Consider the following 19,359-nt stretch of genomic DNA (forward strand, 5'->3'; position numbering starts at 1 on the left):
AGAGAATATAATTATGAGTTATTATTACACAAATGAGCTATTACATTGAAATGCTCATGAGACTTGTTAATATTAAGAAGTGCTATCTGGCCAAGCCCATAAAAATATGTATGTATGTATGTATGTATGTATGTATGTATGTATGTATGTATCGTCAATAGCTCTTCTGCTACAAGTGAAGCCCCTAAGCCTCTTTTACAAACAAGCTGAAATTTTGCTTTGCTTGATCTTGTCCAGGCCTTATGCAGGTTTGAGTTCATGAGGGCAACGCCATGTCATGTCCAGGTCAAAAGACAGCACTCACAGAGCTTTTCACAGCAGCATTTGCCAGCTTCAGAGTGCTGTCCCTGGCTCTCACACACTCTCTCCTCCCACTTCTGTGATGCTGTCTAATCCCTGCATGGGATGGAGGAGGTGGTTGCTATAGATACCCCTTTTACTTTTGAGCATTCAGTCACTCATTCTCAGTATTTTGACTAGTCATGGCCATCTACATTAAATGCTGCTCACTGTTTTTGCTTTGATTTGATGACAGGATATTTCAGGTAGCCCAGGTTGGCCTTGAACTCCTGATTCTCCTGTCTCTCCATGCCGAAAGTAGAGATACCTGCCACTATACTTGCCTCTTCCCAATAAATTCTTTTTGAATGTCTGGGAAGATTAAAAAAAAGTATAAAAGTATCTTGTTACCAAACAGGTAAAGTTTTAAGAGCATATGAAAGTCTCTTTTAACTGTCCCTAGTGATGTTTATGAACAGATGAAGGAGTTGGGGCTGGAGATCTTACTGAATACATGGAACTCTGCCTTGAGAATTTGTAAACAAAAGTAGCCCAAGGGAGAGTCTGTCACTGTCAACACTGGTCAGGAACTCCACCCTCTCTGTTCCCTGAGGATCTTCCAGACCCAACACTTTTGGGAATTTGTCAGGCAACACCTAGATTCCTGATTGACTACTGTGGTTCTACAGTAAGTCACTTTCTAGCTGTAACTGAATGCAAATGACAACCCAAGGATGAAACAGTGAGCTTTGAGGACTGTAAACAGGGCTTAGCCAGAAAAGGCACCTGCTCATTCTGCCTGATGAGCTGAGATTGAGCCCCAGGACCCATATGCTAGAAGGATGGAGCTCACTCCCCTAAGTCTGTCTATGACCGATTAAAAATGTACTTAAGTTGGTCAATGTTGAGTTTTCATCCTTCTCATCTTGAAAACAAAGACGGACTATGCACCCACACCTACAGGCTAAAAAACAGTAAGATCAGAAATATTTTAGAAAGGCTGATGATGGATAAAATAACCCGTTAGTATAAAATGTTCACTCTTTATTTAAAGTCATTATATTCTTAAAGTCTCTGGAAATGTTTAAATCAGTATGTTTTTATCTATTATCTATTATTGTCTAATAGTTATAGACACTGTCATGTCTGCAGAATATATAGGATTAGCATATGTTTCCATAACCACATACTGAAAATAGCATGTAGTTATTTCATAAACTGACAGCATATTTTAATTCTCATAGGACCATGTTCTCTAACACCAAAAGCATTATCCCATTTTCACAAGTAAAAAACCACATGGTTATTTTTAGCACTAAGATATCATTTGGAAATGCCTCTTAACTGTGTGGTTAAGAGCTTTCTATTATTTATGGGCCATTTCTAAGTTATGACTTTTTTTCTTAATCAGATCCCAAGTAACATGGTATATGAAATTGTCTCCTTGAAGCTGTGCTGTCAGCTTCTCTTGATTTGTTTAATTTAGTAAGGTCCCTCATAACCCACAACTTCTTTCTCATTAGGTCAGAATGTTAAACCCACTTTGAGAACTGCATTCCCCTCCCCAATCCTTCCCCCCAGTCTTTCCATCCATTCTGAAGCTGAGTTTCTTGTCTCCACAAAGGTTTTTTAATAAAAAATATTTGTTGTATTATTTTTATGTATATGTGTGTGTGCATACACATGCACATGCATGGGTACCCAGGAGGCCAGAAGAGAGTAGGATATCTCTTGTACTGGAGTTGCAGGTAGTTTTGAGCTGCTCCACATGGGTGCTAGGAACTAAATCTAGGTCCTCTGCAAGACCAACACATGCTTTTAACCACTGAGCCATCTCTCCAGTCTCTTCCTCACAGGGCTTCCATTGATGACTTTTTCCATTTTCATTTTGTAACTTCTGAACCAATTTCTTGAGATAATTTGATGCCTCTGAAATGTTAGGAAGAAAAGCAACAAACACAACAGTAAAATTGTATAGTAGTCAGGGTATTGGCCTGGAAAGGTTAGGCAGCTGTTGATTTATACATTCTGGGTGTTTTGAACTACAACCATGGCTTTGTGGAACAGGTCTGTAATCCTAGCTACTCAGAAGACTGAGAGAGCATGAATTCAACGCCAGCCTAGGCAATAAGCAAAGTTAGTTTTGCTGTTGCTATAGTAAAATACACTTACACAAGCAACTGAAAATAAGAGGTTGATATTGGCTCACAGTTTGAGGGTACAAGACCACGGCAGGGCAGACCAGGCAGCTGGTCACGTTGTGTCCACAGTCAGGAAGAAGATAGAGATGAATGGTCCCAGTCTGCTCAGGTTCTTTGGATGCAGCCTGGAACCCAAGCCCAGGAAACAGAGCTATTATTCACTGCCAGTGTGGGTCTTTCTACCTCAAAGATCCTGATCAAGGTCATACCTCAGAGGTGCCTAGAGGCTTGGCTCTTTGGTGATTTCTAATCCTCTCAAGTAGAAAATAAATATTAACAGCCATACTGAACTTAATTAAATGTTTAGAAGGACTCAGGCTACAGCTCAGGGGTAGAACACTTGCCTTACATACCCAGGGCCTTGGTCCAGTCTCCAGTATTAAATGCACCTGGTTTCATTTTGTTTTAGGAATATAAATCAGAGACCAAGCGTTCTACATTGTTGTCCCGCCTTTCTCCTCTCAGGTCTCACTTTCTCTGACACCAGCCCTTGTGAAACTGCCCTTCTAAAGAAGCTACTTTCTTTCCCTTGGTCCTCTGTACCCCACCTACCAGGTTTGCACTTCCCTGCCCCAAGTCATTCTGATCCTGGCTCCTTGCCCCACAGATATTCTAGAAGAATAGTTTAAGAAAAGGCTTACCAGTATTCCCCACTCCCTCCCTCTCTTAGACAGGGATTCTCTGAGATACTGACCATTTTGGAATTCACTGTGTATACCTGAGTGGCTTGAACTGAGAGATCTGCCTGCCTCTGCCTACTAAGTGCTAGGATATAAGGCATGTGCCACTATGCTCAGCTAAAAATAGTATTTTAAATTTTTTTCTGTTTCCATTTCTTATCTCATTGCTGTGACAGAATATATGACAGAAGTAACTTAAAGGAGGAGGAATTGATGTTGGCTCATGGTTTAACAGGATGCCATCTGTCACAGTGGTGAAACCACAGGGGAGTTATTGGTTGCAGGACTGTGTGGCTGAGATTCCTCACACCCTGACAGACAGATCAAAGGCTGAAATCAGATGAAAATTTCTGGACAACTAAAACCTGAAAAGCCACCCCTAGGATACTCGTTTCCTCTAGTCAGGACCTATGCTTGGACGTTCCGTGTCCCCAGACAAAACAGTACCACCAGCTTAGACAAGTATTAGATGCATGAGCCTGGGAGGGCTTTGACACTTAAACCACAGTGTTTTATACTCTAAGTACAGTGGCATTGTAGTCTATTGATGCATTAACTCGAGTTTTACTTCCGTAGTGCTGTAGCTTTTTTACATTTATTTTTTAAATAATACCAACAGCAAGACTTGATAATAACTTTTGTAACAAACATTATTTCCATCTGGAAAAAGAAGTTGCAGATTATTTTTTTAAATGTGCACATTATTGGTATTTCTTTTGTCAGTGCTGAAATATATTTAAAGAAATATTTTCATATTGTTTGCAACTACTTGCAAAATAGTTCAAATTTTTTTTAGGTCATAAAATGCACCAATTTTTAAAATTTACTTTGAAAGGGATACAGAGATGCCTATTTATGTGCCCTTCCTGTTCAGAAAAAAATAAAGAAAAAAAAAACAGAATGTTTCTGAAGCAAAGTCTCCTGGATCCCTGGAGAGCCTTGAGTTCACCATGTTGCTGAAGATGACCTTCTGCCTCTACCTCCCAGGTGCTGAGACTATAGCTGGGTGCTACATTGCCTAGTAAGAACAAGCCACCACCCTCGACGGGGTTTCTTTTCGTAGCCTGACTGTCCTGGAATTCTCTCTGTTTATCAGGCTGCCCTTAAACTCACAGGGACCCACCTGCCTCTGTCTCCTCAGTGCTGGCATTAAAGGTGTGTGCCACCACTACCCTTCAAGAACAAGCTTTTAAAGTACCTAGTGTGGGCCAGTGAAATGAATGGCTCAAGTGTTAAGAGCAGAGTCTGCTAAACCGGATGACCTGAGTTCGATCCCTGGGACTCACATAGTGAAAGGAGAAAAGAGATTCCTGAAAACTGTCCTGTGGCCTTCACTTTGTACCCCAACACATACACACATATAAAATAAATGCAGTTCATTTATTATTTAAAACACACATGCACACTCACACTGACACAGCTGGGTGTGGTTGCTCACACCCTTAATCCTAGCACTCAGGAGGCAGAGGCTGGTGGATCTCTGTGAGATCTCTGAGTTTGAGGCCAGCCTGGTCTACAAAGTGAGTTCCAAAAAAGTCAAAGTTGTTTCACAGAGAAACTCTGTCTCCAAAAACAAAACAAACCAAACTAAACAAACAAACAAAAATCAACAACAACAACCAGAAACTAAAGTAGCTAATGTGGTTAATTTGTTCTTTATTTAAATACCTACAACAACAATTGGTTAGAAGAATTAATTTAGCTCTTTACTAGCTGAGCTGGGAATTTTGGCAAAGCAGGCTCTTTGAGCCTGTAAAATTGGGAAAACAATACTCGTAGTGCTTGTGATATTATGTGGACATCTGTCACTGTCAAGCTTCAGCAACCCCTTTACCCTATAGAAGATACAGTTCCCTGCATACTTCAGTTCTAGTACAGTGGTTAAGCCTGAGAGTCCTATCCATTTCCAGACCACACAGTGTACCAAATGACCCAGATAAGCAATGAGAACACACAGCCTGGCTCTTTGCTGAGATACGGGCAGGTTGAGTTATTTTTCTATTGCTGTGAAGAGACTTCACAATCAAGGCAACTTATAGAAGAAAAGAGTTTATAGGAGGCTGCAGTTCCAGAGGGCAAGCATCATGACACCATGAAGAGAGCATAACAGCAGGCAGGTGGTCACGGTGTTGAAGGCATGGCTGAGAACTCACATTCTTACTTGTAAGTAGAAGGTAGAGAGAAAGCTAATTGGGAAAGACAGGGACTTTTGAAACCTCAAAGCCAACCTCAGTGGCACACCTCCTCCAACAAGATCAATCTTTCCCAAACAGTACCACCAACTCTGGACCAAGTCTTCAAATATCTGAGCCTATGGGGATCTTTCTCATCAAACAACCACAAGACACATGACCTTCAGAAGGCTGGAAATCCTCTTTTAAGTTTGCTTTGTTTTCTGGAACATCAAGACTTAAATATTGGTAGCTTTGGAGTTGATTTCCTGACATATTCTCAGATAGAAAATATCTATCAAAAATCAAGGATCAAGGCACAGAAGAGATCTCAACAGTGCCATAGGTAACGTCAGATGTGCCTATGACTTTCAGTTAAGTAAGTCTGTCCACAAAAAAAGGTTCCTCTTGGGTGAGGAGCCCCACCCTAAACTGAGGAGCTGGTGGCTTGCAGAGGAGGAAGAGCCAGTTTTCTTTAAGGATGTAGCTCTGGTTAGGTCACCATGCTCCAGTGAATGGCCTTACATCCATAAGAGCAGCACAAATTGAACTCAATGGGGCAGGGGGTTGGGGGAGGGAGAGACATGAAGTTGGGAGGAATTAGGAGGAGGGGGTGGGTCTGGGAAGAATTAGGGGAGGAATAAGAGATGAATATGATCCAAATTCTTTGTATGCATTATAAAATTCTCAAAATACTAATAAAAATATTGTATTAAGACAACAACAAGGCCAGGCATGGTGGCCTTTAATTCCAACATTCTAGAGGCACAGGCAAGAGGATCTCTGTGGCTTCGAGGGCACCCTGCCCTACAGAGGGAGCTCCAGGATAGCCAGGGCTACAGAGCAAGGCCCTGTCTCAGAAAACCCAACACTAACAGAAAGACCGCCTTAAGCCAACACTGATTCAAGTCATTTTGAAATGCTATAACTGACTAATTTTTGACTAATACAAAGAGTTACATGAGACAACATGATAAATGTAAAGACCTGTACAAGCAAATAGTTACCATTCAGGCATCATACCTGCAGAAGAATGCTACAATTAATATCATGAGATTAGGATTGTGTAGTCAATACTATGCCAGGGCTGGAGAGATGTCTCTGATGCCAGGAGCTCATACTGCTCTCCCACAGGACCTCAGCTTAGTGTCTAGTGCACATACTAGGCAGCTACCAACTCCCCTTGATTCTAACTCCAGAAGATTCATCACCCTCTCTATCGTCTATAAGCCCCTGCATACATGTGACACACACATACACACACACACACACAGAGAGAGAGAGAGAGAGAGAGAGAGAGAGAGAGAAGTAGAGAGAGAAATAGAGAGAGAAATGAAAATAAATCTTTTTTTAAAGACTATACCACATGGGATCCCTTGACAAACATACTTATAATCATGATATGGCTTTTATTTACATCTCATATGGTTTTAAAAATAAAACAAAAGTAAAGAGGGCACTTCTCTAGGAAGGAAATTTTTGTACAATGACAAATAGCTTATGCCACAGTCAAAACAAAGTGTGTAGTAATGAAGCATTCTACTTGATGGCTTCAAGAGCTTCACATCGGGGCTAGGAAGACGGTTCAGCAGGTGAGAACACTTGTTGCTCTTCCAGAGAAACTGGGTTCAAACTACAACCCCTACTTGGTGGCTCACAACCATGTGTAACTCCAGTCCTTGGGGCTATAGCGTCCTCTTCTGACTTCCACAAGCATAAGCACACATAATATACAGACATCTATGCAGTCAGAACACACCCCAATACATCAAATACAAACAAACAAACCTTCAAAATTAAAAACTAAAAGAAAGTTTCCTTATAAATAAATGTTCACCAGGGAGCCATGGAGACTGTTCAGTGAGTAAAGTTCCTGTTATATAAGTGCCAGCATCTGAGTTCAAATCTCCAGCTCCCCACAAAAAGCCAGGCATGACAGTCATTGTGTGTCTATAATCCCAGAGCTGGAAGGCCAAGGCAGTAGGATGGTCAGCCATTGTAGCCAATCAGTGAGTTCCAGGCCAATGAGAGACCCAATCTCAAACAATGAGGTATAGAAGAAATTAGGGGAGACACCAAGAATCAGCCTCTCGCCCCTACACATGTACAAAGCATCTACTGCATCCCCACACCTCCCATCCATCATTTGGCTACGTTGTCTGCCATGGTGTTGCTCCCATTCCTTCATACATTGTATAAACTGTGATTGCTTCTTCGATAGGAACATTCAAAGAACAGAGTGCTGTGATGGCTTGTAGTTTTTCTTTCTTGCATAAGGATGGCTTGTTCCCTGTCCACCTCCCTTCCGCTGCCAGTATTAAACTGCATTGCTACCTTAAAAGGCAAGAAATAGTGACTGTGTTTGTCACTGCTGGAATGGAATAAACAAACAGCTGTGGTTAGTGCGTAGGCATTTGAGATGTTCAGAAAGCACATTGTTTGGATATCTGTCTGAGCACGGAGACTTTCAGGACAGAAGTCCACTTGGAACTTAGTACATAGGTAAAGGGAAAATCTCAAAGGCAGACTGAACCTGGAGGCCTGGCTCAGCTCCTTCAGAAGTTCAGTGTGAGGTGAGGCAGGGGGAGACGACTTTGAACAGCCTCCAGTGTGGTGTGTGGGAGGGCAATTTTCTTACACATCAGAAAATAAATAGGGCAAATCTGTTTTTAGTCTGTGTTTCTTCCTCTTTACCAAATGGAAAAGCCCTGTGAAAAGTCTTGGCCTGCCTTTAGTCTTCCTGTGTAGCTAAGGATGACCTTAAACTCCTAATCCCCCTACCTCAACCACCGGAGTGCTGGAATTACAGGTGTGTAGGACCATACCCAACTCAGAATGTTACTTTTCATTAGTTGGATGTATTTTAGCACACCCTTTGGGGAACAGGGAGAGTGAGCAGACAGTGTTTCCAAGGTGAGGGGTGAAATGTGGAGAGCCAACCTATAAAGAGAATCATAGAGAAATTATGTACTTGGCTAGCTGGAAAAGGAAGGTTTAAAACTTCACAGTTGGGCCTGGAAAGATTACTCAGCAGTTAAGAGCACTAGCTGCTCTTCTTGAGGACCAGGGTTTGATTCCCAGCACCTGAATAGTAACTCAAAACCATGTGTAATACTAGTTCGGGAAATCTGTTACCTTCTTTTGATCTCCGTGGACACTGTGTGCATAGCATACACAGACATACACATATATAGACACAACACACATACACATAAAATAAACAACAGTAACAGCAAATTTCACAGTTGGTCTCAGGATCAACCACTGTCCTAATGTCCTAATGATTTAAGAACTCTACATTCATCTTACTGGTCCCTGCTGGGATCAGATCAACCAATAGGGTGTGTGTGTGTGTGTGTGTGTGTTCTTTGTATGTCTGTGTGTGTCTGTGTGTGTAGTAGCCCATGAAGCCAGGGAACATAAGACAAGGCTAGAGGAGACAATATTATTAAGGATGACTGGGAAGGCTTCTGAAAGATTCAGGACTATAAGGCTTCAGACATGATGCTTTGTTTTCCTTGTGAAGAGATGATTATTCATAAGAATATCATGCATGTGGCCTGTCATCTCAGCACTGAGGAGGGAAGGGCTGGAATTCAAGGTCATCCTCAGATACAGAGCACATTTGAGAAAAGCCTGAGCTACATGAAACCAAACAAAAAAGATGTCTATGATAAACTTGGTGTGCTACCAGAAAGTAAAACCAGGACCTCCATAAAAGCCAAAAGAGAAATCCTCATCTTCAAGTGTTTAGTTATTTGAAGTAGAGAAAAGCTAGGTTGAAGCTGGACCATGAATGAGCTACCCTCCCAACCAGTGAAGTGAACAAGTTGCTGTGACCTCTGTGGTTAAGAAAATTGTTCTCATAATGAAATGTAAGCAAGTAAGAACATGAAATAAAAATCTATACCTGTATTCCTGCAGTCTGGCTTTGTTGCATAAAGCCAGCCTCTCAATTTGCACACTCCCTGGTCTTATTAGTGGCTAAATGGTGCAGGGGTCACAAGTGCTTACGGTTCTTCCAGAAAATCTAGGTTCACTTCCTCGAACCTACAGCAGGCTGACAACAATTACCATATGTAACTCCAGTTCCAGAAAACCTGATACCTTTCTCTGGCCTTCGGGTACCTGCACATACTGTGCACAAAAACCCAGCCAGCACATATTTGCGTACATAAAATAAAGAAATATCTAGTTCTATCTTCACATGGGGGACAGAATTTAATTAAACATATTTAGTGTCTCTCACTCTTTGTCCAAGTCCCAACAGACAAGTCAACTCCGTTCCATCTCATATCTTGGTTACCTCATATGAGGAGGTAGTTTGCATGTTATAGGTAGACCTGAAAACTAGTCTCACCGATAAAGCCAAACATTGTATTTAAGGCTTTGTCCTGTTTTTCAAGGTATGCTGAACTCATACACATACCTTCTGTCTTATAGTCCCAGGAAAGGGGGCAGCCAAAACCAAAGGACAGAGTCAAAGTGAATGACAAGGCTGGCTATAGTGTCACATGCCCGTAGCCTCAGAATTCAGAAGGTAGTGGCAGAAGAACTGTGAGTTCAGTATCATGGTGAGTTTGAAGTCAGCCTGGGCTTCATTAAAACATGCTTTTAAAAAAACCCACAAAACCAGATAAACAAAACCAGACAAACAAAACCAGACAAGAACACCTGGTAAGTTCAGACCTGAGAAATTGACCCCTTGAGATTCTATGTGCTTCGGAACTTGCCCGTGTGGTTGCAAGTTGAATGCTTGCCACCATTCTGCCTCGTCTGTAATCTTTGAGCACGCCGTGGATGGAGCTTCCAGTAACGATTCCCCATCTTTCCATCCTATTTTTAGTTCTGATGATACATCAACCAAAATGTAATCACCAGGTTTCTTTTGCCTTATTTGAAAACTCTCTACGCTTTAACCTCAATAAAGTTCTGGAAAGGGAGGGCAGACACATTTTCCAGCAGATTCCTTGGGGGACAAGTATAGTCTTTGAAATATAACACTGGAGTCAAGTTACATGTAGAGGAATATCATAATTACTCTATACTCTTAATTTTTCTTCCACTTATGTAAGAGTTTGGTGGGTTTGGGGTACCCGCTGTGACAGTGGATACAATTCTTTCTGGGCCAGGAAGGACAAAACCAAATTTTACTTTTGCTTCTTCTTTCAGGAGGTGCTTGTTGAATCTGTCTGATATGAACAAGATGCTGTCTTTGTCTTTGACTTAAAAGCAACAATGAATAAAGTAAGCCAGTACATGGATTCTAATGTACAAAGAACACTATAGATGAATGTGGTGGAACACGCCTTTAATCCCAGCACTCAGGAGGCAGAGGCAGGCAGATGTCTGCATTTGAGCCCAGCCTGGTATACATAGTGAGTTCCAGGCTAGCTAGGGCTACATACTGAGGCTTTATCTAAAAATGAAAGATCTGTTGTCAGATCTGTACTCATTCAGCAAGTAGTGACATCATTTGAGCTTCACCTGATATGGGTATGTCATTGAAAATATCCCGCAGGGGCTAGTGAGACAGCTCAGCAGTTAAGAGTACTTTACACTGTTTTAGAGGAATCTAATTCACTTCCCAGCAGCCATATTGGATGGTTCACAACTCCCTGTAACCCCAGTTCCATGTATCTGATCTCCATTTCCAGTCTCTAAGGGAACACACACACACACCTTTAAAAAAATGAAAAAAAAAAAAAACTTGTGTACCTCTCTTATTCAGAAGACAGCCTTCACTGCAGACCTTTCTTCCTTAAACGTGCCACACAGAGCGGCAGTGCCGCGGGATCCCATGGTTTTCTTGGACAACACAGCAGAACTTGTTGTGTAGAGAGAGCCATGAACAAGGCTCTGCAGCAGACCCTTCCGCACCCTCTAGTATCACACTTGTGTTCATTACTCACAACAAGCTTTTATGATTGTTAAGGACAATCTTCAAAGTTAAAACATAAAATAGATGCCAGGCAGTGGTGGCGCACACCTTTAATCCCAGCACTTGGGAGGCAGAGGCAGCCGGATTTCTGAGTTTGAGGCCAGCCTGGTCTGCAGAGTGAGTTCCAGGACAGCCAGGACTACACAGAGAAACCCTGTCTCTAAAAACAAAAAAACAAACAAACAAAAAAAGATGCACAAAGTCCTGCGTGTGATACTGGATACAGACATTCACACACACACACACACACACACACACACACACACACACCATAAAATAGAAAACATTTTGTTTTGTTTTGTTTCAGCCTGGGCTAACTGAGCTATGAAATTGAGTCTGCCCAAGAACTCATCTGCCCAAGAACTCGTCGTCTTTCTTGCCTTCACCTCCCAAGACCTGGAATTCAGACATGTAACTCCTCACCCCAATGGAAACTGGCTTCTTGGCAACCTCTTGACCACCTTCAAGATTCCTCTCACCAGCCCATACAGTGCCTTTTAAGCACTAAAGCTTAACTGCAGCCTGTCTCCAGAAAAAAGACAGGACAGTCAACAGTGCTGGAGAGACCAGCCAGCAGGTTGGCACACCTAGGAGTTTGGACTCCGTCTGTTAATCAGAGAGGCCACTGAAGGATTGGGCTTGAAATCCTATCTCCCTGGAAGCCAGTCTTTTCCTGTTTGCCTTTGAAACAAGATGTAGAACTCTCAGCTCCTCCTGCATCATGCCAGCCTGGATGCTGCCATGCTGTCACCTTGATGATAATGGATTAAAACTCTAAACCTATAAGCCAGCCTCAATGAAATATTGTCCTTATAAGAGGTGCCTAGGCCTGTTTACAACAGTAAAATCTGAACTAAGACAGGGTCTTACTATATAGTCAAGGTGGTCTAAAATAAACTTCTGCAACTACAGGTAGGCACCTCATACCTGGATGAGAAGAAATGGTTGCTGTTGCAATTAGGGGTGGTTGTATATGTGTATTGCATATATATATGTGTGTGTGTATGTGGTTGTATATAGATGCATGTTCATATATGTGTAGTTGCACATATGAATAAGGTGACAAGGTTGGTGTTAGTAGTCTTTTTGGATTGCAGTCTACCTTATTCAATGAGGTAGGGTCTCCAGCAGAACCTGGAGCTAGTATTTAGGGCAGTATGGCTAGCCACTTGCCTTAGGGAGTCCCTATGTCCATCCTCCATTGGGATTACAGGCAGCTACACCCACTTGGCTTTTGTGTGATTTGGGGAACTGAACTCTGGGGCTCATGCTTGCTTGGCAAGAGTTTTATCCACTAAGCCACTTTGCTAGCCTAATGCTATTTTAACGCTAACTCACTTGGTCTTATATTAGAGAACATGAGTGGACCACGGTTTATTTCTTACTTGTAACCCCTTAGCCACCTCTCCATCTCTGGAAAGGCAGGAAGAAAAGATTAGCAGGAGCAAATTCTGTGGCAGGGTATTGGTCTGCAAGGGTGGAAGAGTTATTTCATTCTTTTTTGTTTGCTTTGCTTTCTTTTTTGAAACAGTCTTTCTATGGAGTCCTGGCAATCCCAGAATGCTGACCTCAAATTCCCAGAGATCCTTCAACCTCTGCCTACCAAGTGCTGGGTTTAAAAGTGTGCACCACCATTATTGGCTAGTTCATTCTTCCTAAACTACTGTGAGTATCCAGGAGTCAAGCAGTACCTGAAAAAGAATCTGGAAACCCCTCCCCTCTCTTCCTCCTCTTCTTCTTCCTTCTCCTCCCCTTCCTTCTCTTCCTCCTCCTCCCTTTCTCCCTATACTTCCACTATTTCCTCTCCTTCCTCTCATCTACAGTCTCCCTTCTACCCTTTCTTCTTCCTTTTTCTTCTCCTCCCTCTTCTTTTTTTGTTCCTCCTTCTTCTCCCTTTCTTCTCTTTCCTTCATGCCTTCCCTCTACCCCCAGCCCTCTCTTCTTCCCTCCCTATCAAATAAACTCTGTCACTATTTATATCTTTGTTTCTTGTCTTCATCTTTCTCTATTTCCAACATGAAAGGAAAAGTCAGGTGGTGAGTCACCCCTCAGTCTTCTGAGTGAAGGACCTGTAAGACAAGTTTTCAACACACCCATGCCTGGAGATACTGGCCTCTAAGCCTACCACCAGGGAGCCACGGTGCTCAGAAAATTTCTCCCAAAGGAAGGACATCCTAGGAAAGGAAAGAAACCCCATTGGTCCCTCATTTACACCTGGCACTCCCCATCAAGGGCACCCCTCCTTTCTGAGTAAAGCTAAACTCACTGGTCTAAAAATGAAACACCATGTTTTGTTTTGGTTTTGTTTCTTTTTTTTCCCATTATAATTTTAGCAGTATTTGCCTAGAATACATGAAGTCGAGGTTTAATCTCCAGTACCATAGAAAACAAGGCAGAGAGATCAGGAGTTCACTGTTATCCTCTGCTATGTAGTGAGATCAAGTCCATCCTAAGATACAGGAGACCCTGTCTCCAAAAAAAGAATAATAAACAGGACAGCTGAGAGCTTTTTCTGCAGCTGGTGTGCTCTGGTGCACGGAAACTTTGTCTTTACAATGGAATGGGAGCAAGAGCCGGAGACATATAAACAGTGTAGCTAGGGTGTCGGTCTCCTCCGCTCCCTGTCTCCTTTTGTTTATCTAGCAAAACCAACACTTCCTCTCAGCAATGCCCACTTTCTCTCAGTTAACAAGCTGATGGATAGAGAAAAAACTTACTAACAAATGTTAAAATATATGTAGTATAAAAATAATATGTCTGCCCTTTGCTGAAACAATGATTTTGTTTTGTCCTTGTCTAAGCACACTGACAGAATGAATGTCAGTGCGTACTTGAGAACGAGATGCAGTCTCCTGCAAAGGAAGTGGCCACTCTGACTCCTAGCCAGATGCTCTTTTGCCTCTGTTTTCTTCCTGTTCAACAATGCTCCAGCTGCAGAGACTGTGGGTCTCCTTCTTCTGTTAGGTTTAATCATTCATGAGTGGGCAACACTCCAGGGCTGACTTCTCTGTGGTGGATGTGGAGCTATTTGTTTGAATTAGCTTCTTTAAGCCACCACGGGGCTTGATACTTTCCTTAAAACATTCTTTCCTGCCTTTGCCAGGATCTGTAGCAGGTTGTCAGCTGGTCCAGGAAGGACACACTTTGGACCTGGAAGCAAACAATAATCTCCACCCTCTCTTTCCATGCCCAGTCAAACTCCACCCTAAACGGGGTAGCCTTCCCTTGTTTCTCTTCCAAACCATCCTGAGACATCTTCACAACAAACAAAACTGGAGGCACACTGGACAGTTTCAAGGCATCCTGCATTCCCGACAGTATCACTTAGAACTCTGAGTCAGAGGGTCTCTCCTAATGCTACTAATACAGTTCCTCATGTTGTAGTGATCCCCACAACAAAATTATTTTGTTATTACTGTAATTTTGCTACTGTCACGAATCTTGATGTAAATATCTAATGTAGAGAATATCTGATATTCGACCCCAAGGCAATTGTGACCCACAGGTTGACAATCACCGCTTTATCGAGTAAGGACTATTAGAATGGGGGTGGAGGATATAGTTCAGTTACTAGAGGCCTTGCTTAAGATTCACAAGACCTTGGGATCTATTCCTAGAACCACATAAATCAGGTTATATGTCTGTGACCCCAACATTCAAGATTATCCTCAGCTACATAGATTTTGAGGCCCAATTCTATCATATGAGATCCCATACAAGGAAATACAAAAAAGAACCATAGCTATTTTAAGGTTGTGGAGAAGACTCAATAAAGTGCTTGCTTCATTTGCACAAAAACCTGAACACAGAATCCAGAACCCATGATGTACTGGTGTCTATGGGGAGAGGGAAGTCCTGAAAGCTACTCTGGAAGATACAGTTGTGAACAGCAAGAGATGCTGTCTTGGACAAGCATGGACAGTGAAGACTGATGCATTTCATATCATACACAACCTGTTTAACATGGGACTGTAGCTAGCTAGGGCTGGAAACAGTTGATGGCACAGCCCTTGCCTAGCTTGTTCAAGGTCCTGGGTCCAACTCCCAATACTATAAAAAAGAAGACGAAAAAGAAAAGTCTAACGATGTAGCAATATGAACTCTGAGAATCACACATTGCACGCAGAGGTATAAAGACACTCCTTTTTAAAAAACGCAATAAAAGTATCTTCTTTAAAAAATGAGGGTTCAAATGTCTTTTTTTTGGAGACAGAGTCTCACTGGCCTGCTATGTAGACCACAGCTTTCAAATGACTTCAAAATACATATTTATATTTAGTGTTTGTTCATTGTGACAGTGATCAAAGGCAGGAGGAGAGATGCATGTATTGGAGACAGCCTGAAAGAACATTTTTTTAAACTTTTTTTTTCCAATTTATTTATTTTATGTATGTGAATAAAAATATACTGTTGCTGTCCTCAGACACACCAGAAGAGGGCATCAGATCCCATTACAGGTGGTTGTAAGCCACCATGTGGTAGCTGGAAATTGATCTCAGGACCTCGGGAAGAGCAGTCAGTCCTCTTAACCACTGAGCCATCTCTCCAGCCCCTGTGAAAAAATTGTATGCCCATGGAAGATTCTGTAATTCAGTCACGTGGTGATGTCATTATATCAACCAGTCTGATGACAAAATGGAGGGTAGACCATTGTGAGGTATAAGCATGATAGCAATACCTTTTAATGATTTATTTTATTTAGATGTGGGGTGTGTGTGTGTGTATGCTTCTGAATTTATGAATACAGGAACACGTGCCCACAGAGGCCAGAAGAGAGCATCACATTCCCTGGAGCAGGAATCACCTGTGCTTGTGAGCCCACCTGATGAGGCTCCTGGAAATCACACTCTGGTCCTCTGGAAGAGCAGCATGTGCTCTTACCTGTTTCATCACCTCTTAAGTTCTGTAAATAAGCAGAATTAACAATCCTTCCCACATCAGGACCTAATCCTAATTTTTTCCCTGCTGGTAGAAGTGTATATTAGTGACTTAATTGCTTCAAAACTGAGTGTGGGGGATAGCACAGTGGCTCCGTACTAAACAGCACTGACTGAAAAGCCTGATGATCTGAGCTCCATTGCTGGGACCCAGATAGTAGAAGGACATAACTAAGCCCTGCAGATGGTCCTCTGACCTCCTCATAGGCCACAGGAAGTGCATCTCCCCCAAATAAACAAGTAGATAAATAAATATTAATCAAATAAATGCATGTGTTAAAAATATCTTTAAGAAATTGAGTGTTAGCCGGGCAGTGGTGGCGCACGCCTTTAATCCCAGCACTTGGGAGGCAGAGGCAGGCTATTTCTGAGTTCGAGGCCAGCCTGGTCTACAGAGTGAGTTCCAGGACAGCCAGGGCTACACAGAGAAACCCTGTCTCGAAAAAAAAGAAAAAAAGAAAAAGAAACTGAATGTTGATACAGATGACTTTAAAACATGTCTTCTTTGCCTCTGGTGACAAAGACTGATATAAGAGAGATAAATTAGACACAATGGGGCCACGTGTGCTCCCCTCATCTGAGGAGCCCAGGTTGTTGAAGTCTGGGCAGAAAACAGAGCAGTTGTTTCCAGGCTGTGAGGTGGGCATGGTAAGGATGGCAAACTTTACATATATTTAATCACGGTGAATGATTTTTAGAAAAAAATCATGCTCTTGAAAAAGTTATTATTACCTATTTTGTTTTTTAATGTCCGGTTGTCCTTGAACTTTCAGAGATTGCTTGATACTGCCTCCAGACTTCTGGAATTAAAGGCATGTGCCATGATAACTGGGGCTTTGTCTGTTTGTTTGTTTGTTAGTTTGTTTGTTTACTTTTGTTCTTCATTTTCATGTTGGAAGTCATAGACCCGGTATAAGAATGAAACAGAATGCTGTGAATCTTCCTGTAAGGGAATTCCTTCGAGACCAGGCAATGCCTAGCTGGAGATGTCAACAGGGGCAATGCCCTGTACTCTCTTATTCAAGGAATGGCCAAAGTCTACAGTTGTTCATAGCTTAGTCATTTTTCCCACAAGCGTCATGGTAGTCTTAGGAGATTTGCTTCTTCTAGGCATAGATCTGTTCTCAGGGGTCCAAAGAGATTGCTCAGTGGTTAAGGACACATGCAGTTCTTGCAGAGGATCTGAATTTGGTCTCCAGCTCAGTGGACTGACTCCAGTTGCAGGGGATTCATCAACTTCTTTTCATCTCCAAGGACACTTGCACACATGGCATGTACAAACACATACACACATATAGGTATTTATCTACCTAGTTAAGAAATAAAAGTTAAGCTTAAAGAAAGGTTTGTTCTCAGCAACTGAAAAATAATACATTCACAGAAACACTGCTGGAGGCATCCATCTGGGACAAGGCAAAGGCTTGGGGCAGATTCCCAACACTGCACCTGCTACCCACCTGCACTATCTAGTCACTCTTGAATCGAAACACTCAGCTTCCCTCCTCACCGCTGTATGAAGAAAACAAACAGAGACAGTTCACCGTGCCAATATTCCGGCCAGTGCCAGGGGGTGTGTTCAGCCAATAATATCTGTGCAGCCAACAATGCCACGTACTGCACAAGTGGAAGTCTCTGGAAAGGGTCCATTTCGGTGCAGTGAAATTTCAGATGAGACTTTCCACTTGCCGATTTGGAGAGCTTACCTTTCGAAGTCTGCCTTATGCATGGAATCTGGTTCACTTATTATTGTTGGAGTCGAATAGTGTACAAACAGAAGTTCAAAACCATCAGTAAATCTGTTTCAAAGCCAAACCATTTCTAATGTCTCAGGTACCTGGGTTAATGTGGCATGGGAGAAGGCTAGACTAGCAAGTATGATTAAAGTATGAATCACAGACTGAGTCACCAGTAACTCTGAAAGCACCACAGGAAAGTGTCCATTCATAACACACTGTAGTTAGATCTTACTGGGTGAAGGATAGGAACAGGGTTCCAGTTCCACAGCAGTGCTCAGATGGACTCCAGTGGAAGTGCTTGGGCTGTTAGGTACCCCGGCTGAGTTCCAGCATACCTACCCCTGTTGCTGGAAATATACACAGTCATTCTCTGGATTTCCTTTTCTGAGAAGCTCTCAGAGTCAAGCAGGATGCTCCAACTTCTCTATTGTCCCATATAAATCACTTTACCTGGATCCCAGTGGTACAGACAGTGAGTTTAAAACATACAACTACCTCTGTGACTGAGGGAGTGATAACCCAGGTCTTAGAATCCAGACTACAGCTGCCTATAAGACTCATGCAGAAACCTGAACAACAGTCACTAATGACTAAAAGCTGCCTATCAAAAATGTCACTTGTTTTCTAGAAAATTGGTTATAAGGCCTTGAGGTTATGAGACAGAACCAGCTATTTTCCTGTTTAATAATGTTTCAAACTTGACCATGGCATTTAAGTGCTTAGAACAGCAGCAACATGCAAAAGGTGTGAGGAAACCATTTGTTAGGCCTTACTAGTTTTCTGTCCTTCAGTTTGTGTGACAAATGGTTAAGTCATAGTACATAAAAGACAGCTCACTACAGCCCCTTCATAGTTGATGAACAGTAGCACTGCCTTCACTTGTACTTCCAAATGAAGCATCTGAAACTGACAGACAAGCTCCACACTTGGAAATTCAAATAACCGTGATCAGTGCTGGCAAGATGGCTCAGCTGACAAAGGTGATTGCTGCGAGGCCTGAGAATATGAGTTCAATCCCTGGTATCTACATTGTAGAAGGACTCAGTTCCAGCCAAGTGTCCCTTGACTTCCACAGTGTCAGAAGTGTATGTTCCTCCATCCCTAGAAATAAATATAATAAAAATAAAATAAAATTTATGTAATAGTGATCACACACTTTCCTAATAATGAAAATATGGATGCAAGCTTTTGAAAGAATTTTTTAAAAAGCCATCAAGTATATTGTTTACATGATTTTGTCTGTTTTAAAGTTTACATGCTATTTTTAATGTTATTGTATGCCAAAAAAAAATTGAAGCTAAAAGTTCCTGAAATTTAATTGGGAAAAAAATGTAAAGCACTTGGATGGATTTCCCTATGATTTGTACCTCTCTCTCTCTCTCTCTCTCTCTCTCTCTCTCTCTCTCTCTCTCTC

The sequence above is a fragment of the Grammomys surdaster genome, unplaced genomic scaffold, assembly GCF_004785775.1.
Source record: "Grammomys surdaster isolate TR1022 unplaced genomic scaffold, NIH_TR_1.0 138, whole genome shotgun sequence".
In the NCBI taxonomy this organism is placed as follows: Eukaryota; Metazoa; Chordata; class Mammalia; order Rodentia; family Muridae; genus Grammomys; species Grammomys surdaster.